The sequence below is a fragment of the Protopterus annectens genome, chromosome 4.part0, assembly GCF_019279795.1.
Source record: "Protopterus annectens isolate FY-2018-M chromosome 4.part0, PAN1.0, whole genome shotgun sequence".
NCBI classification, from domain to species: domain Eukaryota; kingdom Metazoa; phylum Chordata; order Ceratodontiformes; family Protopteridae; genus Protopterus; species Protopterus annectens.
The window spans coordinates 897453592-897479394 of record NC_056733.1 but is presented as its reverse complement, the minus strand read 5'-3'; positions in this window follow the sequence as shown (position 1 = coordinate 897479394).

Genomic DNA, 25803 nt, shown 5'->3' with positions numbered 1-25803 from the left:
ATACATATAGCATATATAGCGTATTTTTGCTTTAGAAAAGGAGAGATGTGAAATGTGTGTTCTGTTTCTTTAAATTATTGTGACCACTAGAATATTGGTCCTTTAGTAGGATTTTCTGTGTACTAGACAGCTTCATAAATCACATGTGATGAGGGGAGTCAGAAAATTGTGTGAAGGGGTAAATCAAGCTTGAAAATAGGGACATCCTTTGCAGGGATAAATTTAGGCTTGAAACTAGGAACGTTCCTCCAAAATAGGGGTAGGAGGGCGGCCTAATGGTTAAGGTGTTTGTCTTACAAACACAAGGTGCAGGGTTTGAGTCTCACAAGGGATACTTGGCTAGGTTTAAAATGGCTCACGAAGGCAGTTAGCCTGGTACTACACTATGAACTATGAATAGGGACTGTTGAGAGGTCTGGGTCACCTAAATCAAAACTAATGGTACATATATGAAAATGATTCACTAGATCACAGCTCCTCAGTTTGCTAGCCTCTGGTTCAAGAAAGGAAATGGGAAGCTGTGTAGTAAGTGTTATCTTGGGAACAGCAGAAGAATCTTCTTGAAGCACATTTCCATTACTGGTGATGGACTACATTAACAAACAGGTTGGAAGGGACAGATCAACAAAGTTGCTGTATGCAGATGATGTGTCATTACAGGCAGACTCTTAGCAAGAACATCAGCAATGGATAGGGGAATGGAATGCAAAACTGAATGCACATGGAAAGAAACTGAGTACAGATAATACAGTGGTAATGGCAGCAAATGGGGTAAATCAGAGGAAGCTGAAAATTGAGATGGAAGAGAAAATAATAGAACAGATTAATATCTTCAAGTATCTGGGAAGGGTAGTTGAGGAGAAGGGAAGTATGAATGAGGAGGTCAAAGCTAGAATCAGATGAGCAGCAGCAAACTGGAACAGAGTGTCAGGGGTAGTGGGTGACAATAGAATGCCAAAGACGCTGACAACTAAGGTGTACAAAACAGTGGTGTGACTGGTACTACTGTATGGTACAGAAACCCGAGCAGTAAAGGCAGAGCAGTTAAGGAAGCAAGTGGTGATGGAGATGAAGTGCCTGAGACAGGTGGTAGGGTGCACACTGTGGGACAGATGAAGAAATAAGAACATAAGAACAGAAGCCAAGGTGAGCTCCAATTGCAGAAAAGGTAAACGAGAACAGATTACAGTGGTTTGGGTATATGTGCACGAAAATAGAAAACAATCTGGTGAAGAAGATTTGGGACAGATAAGAAGAAGGTAAGAGGAAATGAGGGCATCTGGCAAAGAGGTGAATGAATTCTGTGTGAGAAGACCTGTGACAGACAGGCATGAGTGTCAAAGAAGGTAGGAGAGTGGCATTGAATAGGGAGAGATGGTGATGAGTAACATGACACCCCAACCCCATGTAGAAAATGGGAAAAAGGGAGTTATTGATGATGATAATGATGGTAGAGCCATGATCCACCCATCCAACAAGGAATCTAGGGTTGTGGACAGGTTAGAGAAGTAGGTATAAGTAGGTGTATGCTTCAGGCACTTTTGCACTTAGAGCCCTGAACTACGCCACACACATGAACTATTTTTAAAGGGATATAGCACAGTATGCAACCCCCAGCATCAGACTCTATGAAGCAGATGGAGACTTTCCTGTGCATGACGACTAACATCACCAATGTTTCCATGTGGCTCATGTGCAATGCAGCTATTGGAGTGGCTAGGGCTGCAGGATAGAGTGCTGCAGTAAGATACTAGGCCTGACAATGCCTATGCAAGTTTGCAGACAGTTTTAACACATCCTTTACAAATGTCCCCTATGATGGATCATTTTTGATTGGTCCTTCTATGAAAGAGAGAATACAGAGGTGTGAGCAGGTTGGCACGATGTTTCCTGCTGTTGGGTGTGAAGTTGGAAGCCCTGTAGAGATCTTACAGCAGGAACCAAAATGGTTCAGAATCACACTGGTTTAGGAACTCCAACCATCAACCTTTTGAATCAACATCTGATATGGGTATCCAAGGCAATCGCAGCCCCTTTAATGGATGTGGGCTTAGAGGCCAAGGAGGTCAACAGAACAAGGGATACCATGGGCCTTTTTTCTGACAGGCAACCCCACCATCCATGAAGGGATGCCCAACTATTCCCCTCTGGTGACATTTGGGTGTTATTTATCCCTCTGCTGTTCTGTGTGGATGGCTATCAGACAGGACAAATGGATCAGAAATATAATATCAAGAGGCTATACACTTCCCTTTTCCTTTGCTCCTCCAGAAGTAAATATGCCACTCCCAAATGTGCCACCCTGACAGTCAGAGGCAGCAAAAGTGGAGCTTTCATCTCTCCTTCAAACAAGATCCATCAAAGAGGTCCTAGTAGACCACACAGAGTCAGGATTCTACTTCAGGTTCTTTTGGGTTGCAAAGAAAAACAAGGACCTCAGGCCCTTGCTGGACCAAAGTCAGTTTTGCATTGTCTTCAAGCGAATAGCTTGACTTACTCAGTCAATCTCCAAGAAACGCACATCAAAATACCAGAGATTTCTACACTTCCAATTAGGAGTCAGTCACTTTCAGTTTATTTATATATTGTATTTATTGGCATTTGCTATCTGGGCAAGTCCGATTGCATAGGAGCCCATTTTCAGTGGAGGCTTAGAAAGAAAAGCTTCAAAGTATTCTAAAAACATTTTAACAACAATAATTTTACAATCTTCAAAAATATTAGATGAAAATACAGGTTAAATAATTATACCAAATTAGGCATAATGTGACAACATTGGTTAAAATATTTATTTATTTATTTAACATTTGTGTACCGGGATAATCCGACTGGGTGAAAGCTCATTTTCAGCGGAGGCCTGAGGAGAAAAGGTCCAGAGACAATAATAAAAACGTAAGTTATACATATAAGAAGTACATAGCTGCGTAGTTTAAAAATGTACAGCAGTAAACATTAAAGAAGAAACAAATTAATTATTGACAATGACAAGTATATACACACTGAGGTTTATGTAGTAGTATATAAGGCAGGTGAGCAGGAAAACCTTGGAGAAGTGTACATAGCTAGAGAAAGTAGAGTAAAAGAGAAGTAATAACTAGAGATTTGAATCGAAAGGAGAGGAGTGAGAAGAAAGACAGAAAGAGACATGAGGAAGAAATGTTGGTAAGTAAGCAGGAGGATCGATTGTAACAGAAGGGAAGAGGGGCTAGGAGATAAAGCAATACGTAAGTAAGTAAGATATATAATATGTTCATGGAGTGGTAGGAGAGTAGATGAGCAGCTAATAGGGACTGGAAGGGAATGAGCCAGGAGAGGTACATGAGTACAGCCACTTGTTACTAAGGAAGACCTTTAGTTCTTTTTTGAAATGAGTTGGATTGACAACAGTTATTATAGGCTGGGAATGGTATTCCAAATTCTGGAGATGTAGTTAGAGAAAAGGGAGTCACCAGCTTTGTTGTGGGATTTAGAGACTTACAATAGTAATTTGTTGAAGGATCTAAGCAGTCTAGTATTTGCATAGGGCAGAAGCAATGACTGAGGAGCAGGGATTTTTTCAGGTTGATGTACTAGTCTGTGAACGAGGGTAAGTTGAGTGTAAGTTAGGTAATGAGGTAGTTCTAACCAGTTTAGTTGCCGAAGTGCAGAGCAGTAATGTGATCTATGAGAGGAGTTATTAGCAAATTTTGCTATTTTATTATAGCAGATTTCAAGTCTAGCCAGATTATATTTATTAATATTAGTATAGATAGGATAGGCATATAGTAAGGTGGAGAGAAGATGGGCTCTGGCTATTGCTTGTCTTGTATTATTAGTCAGAAAAGACTTGACTCTATATAATGAACCAAGTTTAATATGTGTCTTCTTAATGGACTGAGAAAGGGGTATGTCAGATTTCAAATTATTGTCAATTAGAATGCCTAGTGATTTAGCTTGACAAAAAGCTGATACAATGGTGTTGTTTGGGGAATGTATTTGGAAAGAGGTTGTGGCATGTTGTGATTTGCTGGAGTGAATGGGCATCAGTTGAGTTTTGGAAGGATTCAGAATCAGATGAGAATTTGATAGCCAAGTCTCAACAGCTAGGAAGGACTGCTGTGTAATAATAAGGAGATGTTTTAATGAAGGTGCTGCACAGGTAAGAACAGAGTCGCCTGCATACTACACTTGGTAAAAATGGCAAAAAGTAGAGGACCTAGGATAGAACCTTGAGAAACTCCCATATTGGCAGGCAATAGAAATGAGAGTTCTCTTTGCCATTTGACAGCTTGCTGTCAGCCAGAAAGATAATTGTGGAACCAATCTAGGAAAGAGTAGCTAAGATTTAAGGTGGAAAATTCTTCCAGATGTTTCTGATGGGAAACAGTATCAAAAGCTTTGGATAAATCCAAAAAGATGGAGGATACAAGTTTCCCATTATTTCTGGGTTGGCTTATGGTGTTAGTAAAGCATAGGAGGGTAGTGGTGGTACTGTGGTTAGGCCAGAAACCGTGCTGTGAGTTAGATAATAGATTATTGGATAATAGGTGGTTGAGAAGTTGCATGTGGATACAGTTTTCTAATATTTTGAAAAGGAGAGGTAAGATTGCAATGGGTCTGTAGTTAGAAAACTAGATAGAGTTGCCACCTTTGTGCAGAGGGATAATATAAGATATTTTCCAGCTTAAAGGGATTTATTGTTCTGAAATAGAAATGGTTGATCAGTATACTGATAGGATAGGCTATGGGCTTGGCTGCTATTTTTAGGAATTCAGTGAGAAGGTTATCAGCAGCATGGGTGGTGGGTTTAAGTTTGGAGAGTAGATTATAGTGAGAGTTGGAATAGGTCTAAAGGAGAAGGAGTTGCTGCTAGCATTGGAAGTACTTGGAATAGTTGGAGGTTTATTGTGGATAGGTTTAGTCAGTGACTGAATAGAGTTTACAAAGAATGTGTTAAACTGCATTGAGATACTGTCGCTGCTATTGGAGGAGGAAGGGGTGGGGTTGGATGAATTTCTGGGGTGAAGGAGATTGTTTACTGCAGTCGACAATCTTTTAGGATTGTTATGGCACAGTTGTTGTGTTTCAGTGAAATAGGCTTTTTTATCTAGTTTGATTTGGGACTTAGCTTTATTTCTAAGTTATTTATATAGTTCTAGGCTACACTGATTGTTGGTCATATGCCAGGTAGTCCAGGCTTTATCTCTTTGAGAAGATTGTTAGTGTCTTTGTAAGCCAAAGTGCATAGTTAAATTTTAATCTGATAGTTCTGCAGGGAGCTAGCCTATTAAGTATTTCCAGGAAGGTGGAATTGAAATATTTATTTATTTACATTTGGTAACCGGGTAGTGTCTGACTGGGCAAAAAAAGCCCATTTTCAGCTGAGACCCGGGGAGAAAAGCTCCCAAAGTAAGGTTACAATATTTGTAACCTTATAATATTGTAATATATAATATTTGTTAATTATTGTACTGCAGTATCAAGAGGAAGTGTTTTCAGTGAGGACCAATTGTAGACTTGTAAGAGAGAAATAAATGTTTGAGGAGTGAAGTTCTTTTTGTTGGGAATTTGGCAGAAGAAGGTTTGTCTAGATGGGGTTTAGATGTTGTCTAAGTAAGTAGGTAGGAAGATGATCACTAATACAATCAGGGTGACAACCTGTTTGGAAGGCTAGAGAAGGTTTGTTGGTGATGATCCAATGCAGGATTGATTGTTTTTTGGTTGATTAGTCAGTTCTTGTTGTGATATGGACTAGCTATGAAAAGCCATTGAGGTTGATAAAATTAGTGGGATTATCAGAGATGTAAGAGTACAGTCAGTGCTAAAGTCACCCATTATTATAGTTTCTTAGGAGAAGGTTGAAGATGTCCAGTGAAGTAATTCTTCAGTTGTCCAAAAAATACGAATGAGCCACAAAGACAAACAAATCCACTGATGAAGTTCTGTAATTAACAGATGAAAGTGGTTACCAGTGTTCATGTATTTGATAAAAGAAAAGTCCTTGGTTGTTGGTTTTAATGAGCGTGTAATTCGCATAATAAACAGAAGACTACCTTGCTGATTTCATATTCCATGTGCGGTTCCAGTATTTTTTCAGTGGATTAATTCCTCAGTTGTATTAGGATGGTTGCCAGGGGGTATATAAGTGGCAATAATAGTTAGACTTTTGTTGTTGTTAACTTTCAGCATTACTAAATTCAGGTATGTTTGGTTCAATAAGTTCTAATTTTAAATGTTGTTTAAACATTATGGCTATACCACCACCACCACTCTTATTTATTCTGTCATGTTGATGTATATCATAGCCTGGAGGGAGAATTTCATTCTTTTTAATTTCAGGTTTAAGTCAAGTTTCAGTAAGTCTGGCAAAATCAGGGGAGTATTAGGAAATGCAGGTGTGAAGTTCATGGACCTTATTTACTTTACTTCTGATAATTATGTTGAGTTATAGGAGGTAAGAGCCTTTTAGGGAATCAGGGATACCAGAATAAGGAAGTGAGTTTGAGAACGTAGGTTGCTGATGACCTGTGGGACCAGGGTTAGAGTGGATATCTGCACATAACTTTAGTGTTGAATAGAGGCATAGTAGATAAATAATAGATAATATATAATAATAGATAAGACTAATAGATGCAACTTACATGACAATGATGTAATATTTAGAGAAATTTTAGCCTGTTTAGAGAAATTAAAGGTAAGTAAGTATAATGCAAATACGAACTGCAATATGAAGTGAGCGGAAAAACAGGATTATGGTATATTTAGATAGTCAGGAGAGAAACTGGTTGAAATTAGGAAGTGAGTGAAGAAGGGGGAATAAGGAGGTGTGAGATATGAGCAAGTACTTCTTCATATTTAGGGATATAGTTTATCCTAGGTTAAGCAAGAATAGAGCAAGGTTTTGGCTAGGACGTCTTTCAGAATGAGTTTAAAAGATTGGAGGGAGGGTACTGACCTGATAGATACAAGAAAGGAGTTGCAGGCCTTAGAAACATGGTATGAGTACAGACTGTGCCCAGCAAATTTGAGAGGTTAATTGAATGAAATGCATTAGGTAATTGGTCATTATGTAAATGGTATATAAGGATTGTAATCTGAGTTTTAAAATTGTCTGATGAAGGCTGGAGTTCGCAGCCAAAAGCGCTTACCAAAAATTTTACCAAATATTCTATTATTCCGGTTGTCTGCTTGATTGCTTTTGTGCTTCTGGATTTATTTTATAAGTTTGTGGTTCGTGATAACAGTTTGGTATGGCTTCTGGCAGCACGCAAGATGCGGCATCGGTGGTCACAAGAGCCGAATTCGATACCTTACATCACTCGGTGTTAAGTCTCAGCCAACTGATACAACAGCTTTCTGGTAATAATTGTACAACATAATTGCCTGATTTCAGAAATAATAGACTGGATAGTGTCAATAGTACGGACAGTGTACCCCTGGGGCAGTTGCAGTTACAAGAACAGGATGATGTACAAAATAATGATACTGTTGATAATGGCATTCAATTATATCAATGGTTAAATCAAGTGCAAAATAATGCAGTAGAGTGAAATATGCACACACCGAATTTTTCAACAATGGTGGATGAATTTCATGATTCAGTATGGCAGTATCGTAAATTAGTGCATGAAAATGTTTATTTCAATGAATGTATAAAAAGACAACATGTTCCAAAAGGCCTGAGGTATTGGAAATATCCTACAGGCTTAAAAGAAAACAGCGCATTACATAAGGAACTCTTACAGTTATTTGATCGGCAGGGGTGTGAGTTTCTTCAAGTATTGGTTAAGCATAATGTAATACAAATGGATGAATTAAATATTAAAATTCAAGCACTTGATACAAAAATAAAACAACAAACAGCATTTACTGCCTGTCAGAATCAATATCTTGAAGTTTTCACCCAAATAGACAACTATAGTAAGATTGTGGCAGAAAGGAAAACCCCTAAATTAGAGAGAGATAAAATGGACTATTCCAAAGGCCAAGCCTATCCAAAACCTTCGCGAGGGCAGTGGTGTAATGATTCAACAGATGTAACCTCTCTTCCCGTGGTAAATAATAGCGCACAAACACACAATAATGAAAATGTTAATAATCAGCAACAGTTCCCTTTAGAGGATGACAATCTCTGTCGATCGGAACGGCTCCGCAACAAGGAGGGTTACAAACCGAGAGTCAGCAATACTCGAACATAGAGGAGGCAGAGGATGGATTCACGGAACAATTACAATCAAATGTAGTAAGTTTGGACAATTTTTCATTTGATGAAAATAACTATCAGCTAATTTCTAACATGACAGGTGAGTATCACATTTATAACCATAGTCAGGCTGTTCTTACCATTGAACATGTGAATATTTTCAGTAAAGGCTTAACGTATGTACCGAAAGGAAGGGCAAGAATTACAGATCTTATTACTGAATTAAAACTTTTCACTAGGAAAATGAACCTAGCGACTATACACCAACAAGTTTCAGGCATGGTAAGTAATCCCATGCATATTCCTAGTCTAACAAACCCCCCTTTACATCCAAAAATCAGGCTGTTTGAGGAAATTTACGAACTTGATTTCAGACATCATCTTCAGCAGCAAAATAGACAATGCCAATATAACAACTTTACTAAGGCACAATATGAGACATTAAATGAATTAAAATCAAATGGTGATGTCCATATCATGCAACCTGACAAGGGGGTGGACTAGTTATAATGAACGCTTTTGATTATAACCAGCAATTATTGCATATTTTATATGATGATGCATATATTGAGGTTTCTATTAATGAAATTAACATTTCTTATTCCAGAATTTATTATTTTTTGGAGGATATGCTATGGCAGGGGCAAATAACCAATGAAGCCTTTGCATCTATGCAAGTGAAAAATCCCAAGATTCCTATTATTTTTGGTGCACCAAAATTGCATAAGGATTTACAAAATCCCCCATTGCGTCCCATTGTAGATGCTGGTGGCTCGAAAATGTATTTTATAGCTAAATATATTGATATGAGGTTAAAAGAAAAAATGAAAAGCTTAAAATATATGTGTCGTGATTCTTGGGATTTTCTCACTAAGGTCAACAACTTACATATAAATAATGTACATCAAATTATGTTCATTACAGTGGATGTGAAAGATATATTCACTTGCATACCACAGCAGTTAGGTTTAACTTGGTTTACTGACTTTTTTTCAGAAATAGTACCTATACCTCAGATGAGCTAAACGCACTGGTACATTTATTAGAGTTAGTTTTGACAAACAATTACATCTGTCATGATGGACATTATTTCAAACAAATCAAGAGGGTAGCAATGGGCTCCCCCATACGTACATTATATGCCAGTGTGATTATGGCAGTTTGGGAGTATAGGTATTTGTGTCAATCAGAATTCATGCAATACATAGATTTGTATAGTCGATTTTTGGATGATCTGTTTTTCATTTAGAATGACCCTATAGGACTGATAGATGAATTTATGAAATACATAAGTGCCACTACTGAATTTATGATTTTCACCCATGAGATAGGAATGGATAGTATTGCATATTTAGATATTTTTCTATCAAAAGATTTAATATATAACAATCTGAAAGCTAATATTTATCGAAAGAAAACTTATTCTAATAAATTATTGCATTTTTGTAGTAATCATCCACAGCATGTTAAAAAGGCAGTCTTAAAAGGGCAGCTGGTTCGGGGAGCGCGTATGGTTTCACAATTTGATGAATTTGTTGAAGAATGTCATCATATTGTGAATATGTTTATAAATAGGGAATATCCCAAGCAGTTTGTTGATGGCATATTTCATGAAGTTTTCAACAAAAGGAAAAATGGGTTTTATAAACCATTATTGGGAAGTTCCGAATTCTCTGTTACACAGCAATTTGAGCAACAAGATTTAGGGCAACAACCATCATCAGTTGAACAAAATGATTTTAATTCTAATATTGTCAGAACAAGCTATTGTAGCAAGGTCAACATAGCACTTATTACTACTTTTACACAGGATTCTGAGTATATTAAAAATCTGGTGATGAAAAATTGGATTTTCATTAAGGGAGATTTGCAATTGGTTAGCCTTTTAGGCGCACAACCATCCATCGTATACAAAAGAGATAGGAATTTGAAGGATGGGTGTAATACTTGTTCCAATACAGTGAGTACTACTAAGGGTATAATGAGGAAATGTAATATGTGTAATTACTGTTCTTATATTTTGGAAACTGAACAAACATTTATTAATGGCACCCTGATAAAAATAAAAGGAAGATATAATTGTAACACTTCTGGGGTGGTCTATGTTGCAATATGTTCACAATGTTCAGCTTACTATATAGGAAAAACTGAACGCAAATTAAAACAGCGCATCTATGAGCATGTCTATGATATTAATAGGAACTCACTTAATAATGCCTTGTATAGACATATAGTACAAAACCCACTGCATAAATTTCAATTTATAGTATTGGAACAAGTTGCCCGATCTCCGAGAAGAGGGCCTTGGAAAATTATATTAGAATCAAAAGAATATTGGTGGCAGGTATACTTAAACGCCACGCAATTTCCAGGTCTTAATGATTCCATTTCCATTACTAGTATTTTAAAATTAAAAGTTTTTAATAGATGATAGTTGTTTTTAAAATATAAATTTGATTTAGTAATTTACATATTTCATATATTTCACATATGCAATGGGATCATGTGCAATATTATATTATGTAGTATGTATATTTTCTGAGCACTTTTGTGTTGTTAGGTTATTTTTATAGGTGTTTAAAGAATATCTAGCCTATTCAATATACGCATAATATGTATTTAAGCAAGTTCTCAATTAATATTAATTGAATGAAATGCATTAGGTAATTGGTCATTATGTAAACGTTATATAAGGATTCTAATCTTAGTTTTAAAATTGTCTGATGAAGGCTGGAGTTCGCAGCCGAAAGCGCTTACCAATAAATTTTACCAAATATTCTATTATTCCAGTTGTCCGCTTGATTGCTTTTGTGCTTCTGGATTTATTTTATAAATTTGAGAGGTTTGTGGATAGAGAGAAGTTTTTGGTCACTGGTTTGTAATAACCGATTGGGAACATAGTTGTGAAGAATGGTATTTAGTGCTGGATAAGCAGATGGATATGGGATAATTTTGTATGTCATAAAAAGCTGTGTATATGTTGGGTACTACACTTACAAGCTGACAAAGATTTGGTCTTAATGACAGGGTCTCTTTAAGACCCAAATTGAAACAAAGAAGACCTTTTTGCCTCAAATGAGTATGTTGTTCTTATTGGTTGTATTAAACATATATATACTGGGTGTTTTATTGATTTGAGCCCCTGCCCAGAAAACCACAGTGAAAAACTTCTCTAAAGCAAATTTCACACGCCTCAAAACCGAGGCGAAATCCTTCAAAGCCCCCGGGCCTGTGGAAAATACGGCCCAGACCGCAGAATCCTTCGCATTCTATGAACACCTTCAGGAATGCATGGATCATGGAATCCCAAATAAAACCAAGACCCAATCCTCCAAAGGCAGACGTCCTGTCTGGTGGACCCCAGCCATAAACAAACTATATAATAGAAGGAGGAAGCTACTACATGATAGAGCAAAATCCCAAAAAGGGAAGGCATCTCTGATCAGTATTAGCAAAAAACTACGGGCACTCATAAAATCGTCTAAGGCCAGCTTCGAGAGAAAAATTGCACAGGACACTAAGGATAATCACAAGGCTTTCTTTAGTTATGTTAGGAACCTGGGTGGGAATTCCCAGATATGCTCAGAATTAGTCCAAAATGACAAAAACTACACCGAGCCCACAGACATTGCCAACATCCTAGCTGACAGGTTCAGTGCAAACTTCTCCCCTCTCCACACCAAAAGGGCAAATATCTATCCCAACAGAGTGCTGCCCCCCTGACATCTCAGATGCTCAGGTAAGAGCCGCCCTCTCCAAAGCAAAAACACAGCATCAATGGGACCAGATGGTGTCCCGGGCTGCGTCCTACATGAACTCCAAGAAGAGCTAAACCCAAACATAAAACTACTGTTCAATCTTAGCCTTACTACAGGATATGTACCCAAAGAGTGGCGTACAGCAACAGTGGTCCCTCTCCACAAAGGTGGTGCCTCAACGGATCCTGGAAACTATTGCCCCATAAGCCTGACTAGCTTGGTCTGCAAAGCTATGGAAAGGATCATCATGGACCTCATAAATAAAGATATTGGGGACCTACAGACACTGGATCCTACCCAGTTTGGCTTTGTTAAGGGCAGATCCTGCCTCTTAAACCTGGTCGATTTCTTTGAAACAGTCACCAAGGCCATTGACGAGGGGAAGGTGGTCCACACAGCCTACCTGGACCTCGCAAAAGCCTTCGATACAATACCCCACTCGGGCATTATAGATAAGCTCACCAGCTTAAATATAAACCCCTATGTCACTAGATGGGTTGCAAACTGGCTCAAGGACAGAACCCACATGGTTAGAATTGCTGGAGCCATGTCAGACTCCAAACCAGTTACAAGTGGCGTCCCACAAGGCTCAGTCCTGGGACCTCTCTTGTTCAGTATATATTTCTCGGCGGTACAGGCCAACACGGAAGGACTGTGGCTGACCAAGTTCGCAGATGACTGCAAACTGGGTGCCATAATTGACTCTCCAGCCGACACAAGCATCCTCCAAAAGGACCTCATAGAAACAGACAACTGGTGCCAGAGCCATGGCCTCAAGCTAAACCCCAAAAAGTGTATAGTCATCCCCTTTGGCAAAAACAAAGTGCCCACAAATTACCACATAGGTGGTAATCCATTAAGTACAGAGGAAGTCATTAGGGACCTGGGGACCCAAGTTGATAGCAATCTCTCATTTGACAACCACGTGGCCAAAGTGGTTAGAAAAACATTTTATATAGCCCACCTAATCATGAAGGGATTCACATCTAGATCAGGGGAGGTCATTGTGCCTCTTTACTCATCCCTCATCAGGCCCATAATTGAGTACAATGCCCCTTTTGGGATGTACCTTACCAGACACCTGCAGCAACTGGAAAGACCCCAAAAGTACCTCACCAAGAGGATCAAAGGGCTCAAACAGATGCCATATGCTGCCCGGTTAAAGAAACTCCAGCTCTACTCAGTGGCATACCGCCTGCTCAGAGGCGATCTGTGCCTGACGTATAAAGCCATGTCCAACCCGGAATTAATGGACATGCTGCACCTCAGAAAATCCAAATCCCATCGAGCTACGCGCTCGAGAGACTTGAACCTCAGCACTGAAATAAATAGGACATGCTGGAGGGACAGATTCATAACCCAGAGGCTCCCTTCACTCTGGAATAAAATCCCAGTCCAGGTTAGGCAGAGTCCCACATTGACTCTCTTCAAGAGGAATCTTGATGAGTGGATGGGAGATCATAGGTTTACCCCGGCTATCACTTCTGTGCTACTGTTAGACAGAGGCACAGTATACTAACCTCAAAAAAAAGGCATAGCAAAATTAATTTAAAATGGGTGGCGAAAGCCAAACACACTCTGGCTAGGCTTATAAATGCCCTAGGGCAGATAGCCTAGTATGAACCTATGAACCTATGATTATGGTCTGAAGAAGCAGTGTTTCACTGTGAAAGCACTTACTGAGTTTGATACTTTTATGTTTTATTTTATTAAAAGTGTTCCCCGTAAACAGCCTTGCTTTTTTATTACTATACCTGTTTTGGGCATTTGGCTGGTGTGCTGCAATATTTATCTTTTTTTGTTTTTTGTGTATATGTTAATTGATAGGGTAGTTTGAACCAATGTAGGCTTTTTAGTGCCATCCAGTAGTGGGTTCTGAAAGGGTTATTTGCTGCAGATTTCACTACTTTATTTCTTATAACATTGTTCAGGTTTTGCTTTTTGTGATGCTTGGAGGTTAGTAAGGAAGGGAGCACCATAAAGTAGTGAAGGGAGGAGGTAAGTAGTGGCAAGTGTAGTTTTAGCTGCTTTGGTGAGAACATTTTTTGACTCTATAAAGCATGTCTAGTTTTTGGTGAATTTTTGTATATGTAGGTCGAATTTAAGATTATCATCCACTATCATCCTAAATAATTTGGTATGTGCAGTGACTTCAATGGTTGTATCATCAGGAATGAAGATTTTAAATTGTGTTTTTCCATGAAAGAGGTATTTGGGGGGGGGAGTAGTAATTGTTTTTGTTTGGGGGGGGGGGGTTGAGTATGAGTTGTGAGTTATAAAGCCATGTTTCAGTGGTTGTTAAAGCTTCCTGAGTAATTTTTTTGGAGATGTGCCACGTTCTCAGATGTGCATTTGAATGTGGACTCATCTGCATGTTGTATTGGGGGGCTCTTGTGTGGATGTGTGGTGGGTGTTAGTGAGAATGTTAAACAAGAGGGGAGGTATGGAGAGAGGGTGGAGTGCCATTTTACTGACTGATACCTACTGAGCAGGTAGCTTTTGAACCATAGATGGGTGTGTGGCTGAGACAGACCTAATGAGGACACTTGAAGTACACGTTTGCTGTAACAAGGTGTGCTGAAGACTTTAGATAATAATGAGGAGATGAGTTTGTCGTTATCTCTGGCTTTATTGGCAGTATCTGTAAAGGTTAGAAGTGCAGTGTTAGTACTACAGGAGGGATGGAAGCTGTGTTATCTGGGAGATAGGAGTTTTTCCTGCAGGAGATAGTTTAGCAATTGTTTTTGAATAAATTTTTTAAGTATTTGAGGGGGGGTAAGATTGCTGTAGGTATAAAGTTAGTAATATCTGTTGAAGTCCTTCTTTGTATAGCGGGACAATGTGTGATTTTTTTTTCAGTGAGAGGGAATGTGAGATTCCTGAATTGACCTATTTATAAGGATTGAGACAGGATAGGCAGTGCTATTGGCAGCTATTTGTACACACATGGAAGGTCATCCGCTGAAGCAGAGAATCTCTTAATTCCAAGTTCTGCGCCCCCCACCTCCCTAGGTGTTAAACAAGCACATGTCAGTTTTAGCAGCTCACCTATGGCTCAAAGGAATCAGCGTGTTTCTTTATCTAAATGACTAGTTCCTATCTTCTCCAACAATGGACTGATTACTCAAATCAAGAGATTGCTTGCTCCAACTTTGTCTGAGCATTTCTTTAAATAGGAGCACTGATTTTTTGAAATTCTCTATGAATAGTTCCACCCATAAAATCAATTTTCTAGATGTTTCCCTGTTATATGATGGTGTTGATATACACACAACAGTTTTTAAGAAACCTGTACACAGGAACAAATTATTACATCAGAGCAGTTTGCATGCCCCTCATGTTTTAGGAGCATAGTTAATGGGCAATGTATACGAATGAGTAGACTTAACACAGATTTGGATAAAAGTTATCACCAAATGTTTGAGTTAAAACAAGAATTCCTTGCAAGAGGGTATTATGAAGTCATTTTGAATACTTTGATGGAAGAAGCTGTAAGTCTGAGAAATGATAGGGCTAGTCCTTATTTTGGAATGGGTTGTTTACCTAATGATGGACATTTCCCGTCTAAAAAGAATGATAGATTATGGTATATAACTACTTTTAATAGGAATACAAACAATTTAAAGAAGATTTTATCTGAGAATTGGAGTATTTTAAGATCTTTGCCTGAACTATGCTCTATTATTGGCAAAATCCAAGTTTCTCCTGTCATAACTAGGCTGTGCAGTAGTGCAGCGGTTAACGTTGTCACCTCACAGCAAAATCCAAGTTTCTTCTATCGTAATCGGGTGGCGCAGTGGTGCAGTGTTTATTGTCACCTCTGGTTCGATTCTCGGCTGGGCTGCCTTCTGTGTGGAATTTGCATGTTATCCCTGCGTTCCTGTGGGTTTCCTCTGGTACTCCGGTTTCCTCCCACAATCCAAAGACATGCATCTGGAGCGTTTCTTCGTGGGCCTCTGCTGAAAATAGGCTCTGCCCTAGTCAGAATTTCCAGGTCAGCAAATAATAAATAAATAAATTGTCCAAGTTTAGAACAGCGTTTATGCTATAAAGACATTTGTACAACTTTTGAAAGAAGCCTTTCTAATAAAAATGGTACTGTTCCATGTTATAATTGTTGCTGTTGCAATTTTATTAATGGGGATACTGCTTTTATCCATCCCAATACTAAGATGAAATATACTTTTGTTTTGTGACGTAATTCTGTAAATGTAGTGGATTTAGCAACTTGCAATGTATACACAAGTTTTTATGTAGGGAAATCTACAAGAAAATTAAAAGATAGAATCATTGAACATAGGTATGATATTAGAAGGAATGTTTGCACAAATTCTTTGGCTAAGCATATTAGTGAGAATGGCAGCAACTATGTTTTCAGGTGATAGATAAAGTTTTTAAGAACTTAAGGAGAGGGGACATTAATAACAAATTAGAAATGAAAGAATATGATTGGATTCTCCGGTTGCAGGCTGATTCTGCACCCGGACTTAACCAGAGAGTATCAGTAAAGCCTATTCTAAAATACAAACAGATGTGCTTGCATTAAATGCTCCTGCTCTTTAAGGGCTTTCATTTTTAATTGCCATAATTGTTGATTTTCATTGGCTGTGTTATTTTTGTAATGTATTTAAGGATGATGTTGATTGTTAGTTTTTTACAGTGATGAAGGGTTGTTGAGACCCAAAAGCTTTGTTGTTTTATTAAACATTTGGCTTGATTTGCGTTGCTGAGTTTGTTTCTATTTTTATCTATAACCTTTATACATCAATCTTGGGTTTATTCTGTCTTTTGGATCTTACGTTGTCCATTTCTTTAAACCACCAGATATCTGTTGTGTAACTCACCTAGATGATACATCGTATATCATCTGGGTATGAGTACATCAATAGTATCTCTGCCATTAGAAAAAAGATAAGTTTTGACAAAAGCTATCTAAGCTTTTCTTCTGGCTACTTCTTCCACAGCCACTCTGGTATTCAAGATCCTGGGTTTAATGGCATCATCTATTCTTATGGTATAGTATGTTTGGTTACAGATGAGAATTTTACAGTGGCTCTTGAAGGTTCAGTTGTCCCAGCAGTACCAATCTCTGTCCACAGTGGTCATCATAACTAGTCTTTGCAAGCAACAATTATGATGGTGGCTAGTTTCCCCTTATGTAGACCCTGCAAGACAGTTTTTTTTTTTACATCCAATGATGCCTTCTTCTTGGGGTGGTAGAAAATTACAAGGAGAGAATGGTCCAAAGAGTATGGATTCAGAGAAGGCCAACATTCAAATCAATGTCCAAGAGATGTGGGCAGCCCTTCTTGCATTACAGAAACTAAAGGACTATCTTCCTCTGGGAGTGATTTCTATCCAAGCAGACAGTACCTCAGTGGTTTGGTACATAAAAAGCAGTGGAGTACCAGGTCATATCTCCTAGGTCAGGAAGCACTGTTGTGGCAATGGGCGGCAGCTTTGTGTCACTTTTTAGTCACAACAGTTGAGTACCAAGTCATATCCCCTATGTCATGAAGCGATGAGGGTGTGGCCATGAACGGCAGCTTTGTGCCGCTTTTTAGGCACAATGCACATTCCTGAGTTTCTCTGTTCTAATGTCTTATGAGTAGTTTCTTAATTCAGTGGTCGCTTGATGCATCTTCAACTATGATCCCTCCAGGGGGACAATCCCCAAGATTCGCTCTGGTTGAGCAATGGCCCCTCAGTCTATGCTATGCTTCCCCCATGTACCCCTGATTCCCAGGTTTTTATAGAAACAAATCAGGTCAAAACCATCAGTGATCCTTATTGCCCTCTTTTGGGCCAAGCAAATCAGGTTTTCACTTCTCAGGGCTCATATCAGACACCGTCTCCCCTGATTTCTGGATCACAGACAGGATCTTCTTTCCCACCCATCTGGGAAAGCCTCAGACTGACCTCTTGGTTTCCCCCATTTCTAATGACAGGTAATAATCTCTATCTTTCTTCTGATGTAGTTAGGGTCCTGTGTGCTTATCAGAAGGATACTACCCGTAAGTTGTACCAAGGGAAGTAGAAGCACTTCATCATTTGGGCATCCACCCAAGACATTAACCTCTTTTCTGCTCCCGTGCCAGATATCTTTCCCTTCTTGGCTACCTTATTAGATTCAGGTTCCAGCTTTTTCACCATAAAGTTTCAGCCAGCAACCATTTCTAGCTATCATATTGATCAGGAAGACAAGTCTCTGGCTTTTCACAAATGTTGAAACCAGTCATTAAAATGTCTTCCTTTTCCAGTCTCAAGTTAAAGAACCAGTCCCTCCTTAGCACCTCAACTTTATTTTATAGGCAACAGTGAAGGCAATAAACAGGCTCTTCTAAAACAAAACAGTTTTATTCAGTGTAAGCACTTTGGTAATGCAACCATTACTTCTTCAGACACAAAAGCCACATAACTTGCCCAAATTTTTATATACAAGTCAATAAAACATAGCCAATCAAATAACATAAAAATCCCTCCAAAATACTAAGTTAAAGTGACAGTTTCCCAAAAACATTCATATATATGAAACAACATATTATCATTGATACCAATGCATATAAATATATGTACAAACCATCATCCAAAACAGTTTTTGAAAAATTTTTGAAAAACATTTCTAAAATGCATTGTTAAAAAATATAATGACAAATATGTATTAAAGCATACATTCAAACATATGGTGAAAAGTCAGTGCTTTAATTTTTTAGCTTTTAATACTGGCTTAAGAGGGACCATATAATTTAACCCCGATCCCCGATGTGGCCCTAGACGTAGAATCCTCTTTAATTCAGTGGATTCAGTGTTATTTATCATGTCACCCATCCTAACATTGTCCGGTTCAACTTGGAGAACCTGAAATAGAAACTTATGTCTGTCACCTTCCAGCAGTAAATGCTTGGCTATAGCACTATAATCATGGCCCTTCCTTGCGCAATACATGTGATCTCTAATTCTTTCTCTAAGTCGACAGTTGGTTTTTCCCACATAGAATTTAAAACAGCATTCACAATGGACAATATATACAATGTTCCTGGTATAACAGTCAGTGCTACATTTAATCTGCCAGAGATGCATAGTATCAAGGTGCCTAAAGCATTTGGATTCATCAATAAATGAACAAAAAGTGCATTCTCCAAACCTTCGTGTGCCCGTATTCATAGTAACAGAATGTCATATATTCCTAGGATAACATAACTGTTGCTTGAGATTCAGCCTGTTCTTAAATAGAAATTTAGCTTTATTGCCTACTATTCCACTGGTCTCTCCATCTACAAGAAGGATGCGCCAGTTACTATTTATTATTTGTTTAGATTTATATCATGAGTATAATGTAAAATCATGGGAACCACTGAACTCTCATCTGCTTTCTGTCTCAGGACCTTATTCCCTTTAGAAAAGTAAGGCTTCCCCCTTCCTTCTCTTTTGTGCCGTACTTTTAAATGTGCACGGTTAATTTCTTTACTTGAATAGCCTCTATTAACAAAGGCTTCATTCAAGCATTCCAATGCCTTTTCAAAATCAGTTTCTAAAGATGACAATCTCTATATCCTTAATACTTGTCCTTCCACTATACTCTTTAACGTATGTGGTGGGTGCATACTATGTCTTTCCAAAATGAGTAGTGATAACAGTCCTTCCTATGTATACAAGTGTGCAAATCTGCTCCATCTCAAAATACTGTTACGTCCAGAAAGTTAATCCTAGATGCAGAACTCTGATATGTAAACTTTAAGAACTGACTGCTGTTATTCAGATAGTCAACATATTGCACAAGTTGCTCATGTTCACCCTTCCATGCTATAAAAAGGTCATCGACAAACCTTCTGTAAAATCTGACACTGGAATCACTCCCTACTTGTATAACTTCCATCTCCCACTCGATCATTACAAGGCTCGCATATGAGTTGGCACAGCTGGTACCCATTGCCACTCTGGCTGTTTGCCAATAATATTCCTCATCAAAGAGAAATACATTGTGTTTTAGTACCAGTTCCAAAAGCATACATATGAAATCTACACTATGCTCTTCATAAATACCTTGCCTAAGTAGGCATGCTTTGACCATTCTCAAACCTTCTGTAGTCAGAATACACGTGAAGAGGGAGGCTACATCTAGGGTTACAAACAAATCAAACATATCACATGCTTGGCCTGATGTTAACGCATATAAATCAACTAAAAAGTGTTCCATGTCACTTAATACAAACTGATGTCCATCTAAGACTTTTCTAAGCTCTTTATCTAGAAATATAGAAATTGGCTCAGTGAGCCACCCTGCACCCACCACTATTGGTCTAAACTTCCAAGATTAGCATTTACCAACCAATTCATGTACTGCTCCTTTCCAAATTATGCCTAAAGATTCAAAGAAACGTTATTGTCATTTAGGAAACTCAAGTGCTACCTAAATGAAATTTCGAGTGTCAGCTCTTTTACAGGAAAAAATATACACAAAAAGACAACACATGATAGGTATAACAGAAAAAAATAACTATATTACAAAAAATAAAAGTCTAGGTAGCTTACGCACGTGCCTGTACAGTATTTATATACACTGGAAAATACTGAATACTAGATGATTAACACATGAAAAGAAAGGTACATGATGCACAGAGATGAGATTGGGTGATATTGCACATAAGGAAGTGATTGGAATTGCACTTGAATGAGAATATATTCATTTTAGTCTGCTATAAATAAATAGAATTGCTGTATTTAAAAAAAGGAAAAGAATGAGAGTGTAACAATCCGTTATAGTTTTAATACATCCAGATTTACGTCTGCATTAATGAGTCTTATTGCAGTTGGATAAAAAACGTTCATGAATCTCAAGGTCCTGCAGCGGACACTCCATAACCTTCTACTAGATGCAAGTTTAGTGAACCAACCACACGCCGGATAAGGAAATGTCACTCTGTATTTTATGGGACATCTTTTTACATCTTATTTCTAAGAGCTCCTGTAACGTAGGAACACTAGTGCCCACGACCTTTTTTGCTTTTATTATTATTCTTTGCAGCTTCTTCCTTTCAACCATTGTGCTGTTACCGAACCATGCAGTGCAGTTGCTGGTGATGATGCTCTTGATGGTTCCTCTGTAGAAGGTATTTAGAGCATTCATAGAGAGCTTTGTTTTTCTAAGCCTTCTTAGGAAGTGTAGTCACTGGTGAGTTTTTTTAATTAGCTGGCCTGTGTTCATACTCCAAGAAAGATCCTCCGATATGTGTACTCCCAGGAACTTTGTAGTTTGGACTCTTCTCCACCTCTTCACTGTTGATCTTGAGGGGCAGGTGCATGGCAGACCTTTTTCTGAAGTCAGTAATGATTTCTTTTGTTTTATTGACATTCGTGTCCAAATTGTTGTTACACCATTTAAAGAGGGAGTTGACCTCATTCCTGTACCCAATCTCATCATCACTACTTATGAGTCCCACCACTGTGGTGTCATCTGCAACATTCTCTTCATCACCACTTATGAGTCCCACCACTGTGGTGTCATCTGCAACATTCTCTTCATCACCACTTATGAGTCCCACCACTGTGGTGTCATCTGCAACATTCTCTTCACCACCACTTATGAGTCCCACCACTGTGGTGTCATCTGCAACATTCTCTTCACCACTTATGAGTCCCACCACTGTGGTGTCATCTGCAACATTCTCATCACCACTTATGAGTCCCACCACTGTGGTGTCATCTGCAACATTCTCTTCATCACCACTTATGAGTCCCACCACTGTGGTGTCATTTGCAACATTCTCTTCATCACCACTTATGAGTCCCACCACTATGGTTTCATCTGCAACATTCTCTTCATCACCACGTATGAGTCCCACCACTGTGGTGTCATCTGCAACATTCTCTTCATCACCACTTATGAGTCCCACCACTGTGGTGTCATCTGCAACATTCTCTTTATCACCACTTATGAGTCCCACCACTGTGGTGTCATCTGCAACATTCTCTTCATCACCACTTATGAGTCCCACCACTGTGGTGTCATCTGCAAATTTGATGATGTGGTTGTTGCTAGCTTTCGCAGAGCACTCATGAGTAAGAATTGTGAAGAGTAGAGGACTCAGCACACAGCCATGGGGTACTCTGGTGTTGATTGTAATACTCCCTGAAGTGTTGTTACCAGCACAGGTCCTTTGTGGTCTTCCAGTCAGGAAATTGAGGATACAGTTGCACAGCCCTTTATTCATGCTAAGGTTGATTAACTTTTCTATAAGCTGCGTAGGAATCACCGTATAGAAGGCAATGTATACAAATACGACTCTGTCATTGTCCATGTTGGTGTGAATGACCTGAGACATACCTCCCTGGACTACATGAAAAGAGACATGGAAGAGCTCTCTGATCACATAGCCCAGGCCGGTATAACCTTGACCTTGAGTAGCATCCTGCCCTCACCAAGAATGATACCACGGTATAAAGATAAAATGATCGATTTCAACAATTGGCTAAGCTTCTGGTGTCATTCATAGGGGATCCAGTGTCTGTCAGCCTGGGATGACATGCTCGATAAGCCACGCAGCTTCACTAGTGACGGCTTGCACCTGTCACCCTTAGGCTTTCGAATACTGGCCAAGGCTCTTGCCACGCCCATAAAAAACTGAGGTTAATGCTGCTCAATGCCAAAAGTCTAAACCTCAAAATGCACGCTCTCGAGGCACTCTCCAGTATGAAGAAAATTGATATATGTGCAGTAACAGAAATCTGGTTTAAGGCTCCAGAGAGCACCCCAGCACTACCAGGCTACAACTCCATACATTTCGGCCACAAAACCCGGACCGAAATACAAAAGGCGGGGGCGTATCCATATTCATCAAGGATACCCACACCTCCAGGTTAGTGGCACAGCACGATGCTTCAGAGATCATCCACGTGCAACTAACAATGGGCAAAACTGAAATTCAAATTGTAGCTTGGTACAGATCACCCAACATGTCCCAGGACCCCCATTCCGCATTTCTGGAAACACTGGGAAACATAAAGGTCTTACCAAACACCCTGATATTGGGTGATTTCAATTACCCAAACATTAACTGGGAGAACTACTCAAGTACTAACTCCCTTGTCCAACATTTCCTAGAATTTATAAACTCAAATGCCCTGGATCAACTGGTCAACACCCCCACCAGAGGTGACAACATATTGGAACTGGTCATCACCAACATGGGCGACCGGTGTTCCACACCGGAGGTCATCCCCTCACTGGTTAGATCTGACCATAAACTAATCACTCTGGAAATCCAAATTCCGCCCCCATCCCTAGTCAAAGAAACCACTGTGAAAAACTTTTCAAAAGCAAACTTCACGTTACTTTAGACCGAGGAAGAAAGTATCAAAGCCACCATGCTAAAGGATAACACTGCCCAAGCTGCAAAATCCTTTACTAATGCACTCTACGGGCACCTACAAGAATGCATGGATTGTGCTATCCCAAGCAAAACCAAGACTCACTCCACCAAGAAAAGGAAACTATTCTGGTGGACCCCTGCCATAAACAAGCTATACAATAAAAAGGAGGAAACTAGTACAGAAAAGAGTAAAATCCCAAGAAGGGAAGACATCCCTGATCAGTATCAGCAAGAAACTATGATCCATCATAAAATCATCCAAGGCTAGCTTTGAAAGAAAAATTGCCAAGGATTCCAAAGATAACCACAAGGCATTCTTTAGCTATGTCAAGAATCTATGTGGCAATTTTCAGATCTGCTCGGAGTTAGTGCAGAATGGCACAAAATACACTGAACTGACCGATATCGCCAACATCCTGGCTGACAGGTTCAGTGCAAATTTCACCCCCCCCCTCACCCAAAAGGGCCCATAATCATACCAGAAGAATGTAGTGCCCCTGAAATCAGAGACACTCAGGTTAAAACAGCCCTCTCCAAAGCCAAAAACACAGCATCAATGGGACTGGATGGTGTCCCAGGCTGCATCCTACACGAGCTCAAAGATGAACTAACCACTTACCTAAACACACTGTTCAAACTCAGCCTGTGCACAGGCTATGTGCCCATAGAGTGGTGCACAGCAACGGTTATTCCGCTCCACAAAGGTGGAGCCACAACATAGCCCGGGAACTATGGCCCTATTAAGCCTGACTAGCTTGGTCTGCAAGGCTACAGAGTGCATCATCATCGATCCTTACAGAGACATTGTGAACCTCCAAACACTGGACCCTACCCAGTTCGGCTTTGTTAAGGGCAGATCATGCCTCCTAAACCTGGTGGACTTCTTTAAGACATTTACCAAGGCTATAGATAAGGGAAGGTTGGTCCACACAGCCTACCTAGACCTTGCAAAGGCCTTCAACACCATTCCCCATTCTGGTATTATAGACAAGCTCAACAGCCTGAACATAAACCCCTACGCCACGAGATGGGTTGCCAACTGGCTCATGGACAGAACCCACATGGTAAGAGTTGCGGGAGCTAGGTCTAACTCTAAACCGGTTACAAGTGGCATTCCCCAGGGCTCAATCCTAGGACCGCTCCTGTTCGGCATATACTTCTCAGAGGTACAGGCAAGCACAGGAGGTCTATGGCTGACCATGTTTGCAGACAACTACAAACTAGGGGCTATACTTGACTCTCCGGCTGACACAGGCATTCTCCAAAAAGGTCTCACTGAGACAGATACTTGGTGTCAAAACCATGGCCTCAAGCTAAATGCCAAAAAGTGCATAGTCATCCCCTTTAAAAAAAACAAAGTACCCACAAACTACCACATAGGTGGTAGCCCCCTAAATACGAAAGACGTAATAAGGGATCTGGGGACCAAGTAGATAGTAATCTCTCCTTTGATAATCACATTGCCAAGGTGGTTTGAAAATCCTTCTATGTGGCCCACCTAATCACAAAAGGGATTGCATCCAGATCAAAAGAGGTCATTGTGCCCCTCTACGCATCACTCATCAGACCCATGATGGAGTATAACTTCCCATTTGGGATGTACCTTACAAGACACCTACAACAGCTGGAAAGACCACAGAAGTACCTCACCAAGAGGATCACTGGCCTAAAACAGATGCCCCTGTGCAGCTCGACTGAAGAAACTCTAGCTGTACTCGGTTGCATACCGCCTACTCAGAGGTGATCTCTGCCTGACATACAAGGCCATGTCCAACCCAGAATTGATGGACATGCTCCACCTAAAAAAAACATATCCCATCAAGCCACACGCTCTAGGGATCTAAACCTCATCAAAACAATAAATAGGATGTGCTGGAGGGATAAATTCCTGTCCCAGAGACTTCCCATGCTCTGGAACAAGATTCCAATCTACATTAGGCAGAGCTCCTCGCTAACACTCTTCAAGAGAAACCTTGACGTGTGGATGGGAAATGGAAAGTTTACCCCAGAGATCACTTCAATGGCTGTGCTGCACAGAGGCACAGGGAACTAATCTAAGGGGGCGGCAAAAGCAAACACAATTCCGGCTAGGCTTATAAATGCCTTGGGGTAGATAGCCTAGTACCTTCCTATGAACCTATATACATATACACCTCTACAAAGGTGAATATAGACTGCATATTTTGGATGTTCATAGACAACTAAAGTTCTACCATCACAGAACATAGACATTCCAGAAAGATCCACAACTACATGGACTACCTTACATACCTTTGCTGATTATTTCAAGTTAACTGCTATATATCCAGGGCGAGGGCTTCCTTCAGGACCATGGTCCTACTATGGTCCTAAAGTGCCTCTTTTCATGATGTCACCCAATTATTGTTGTAACTTTGGATTTTGACCCAAATACTGGATTACCCAGACAGAATATGTAGGATAGGTTCCTGTCCTAGAGACTTCCCATACTCTGGAACAGACTACCTACCTATGT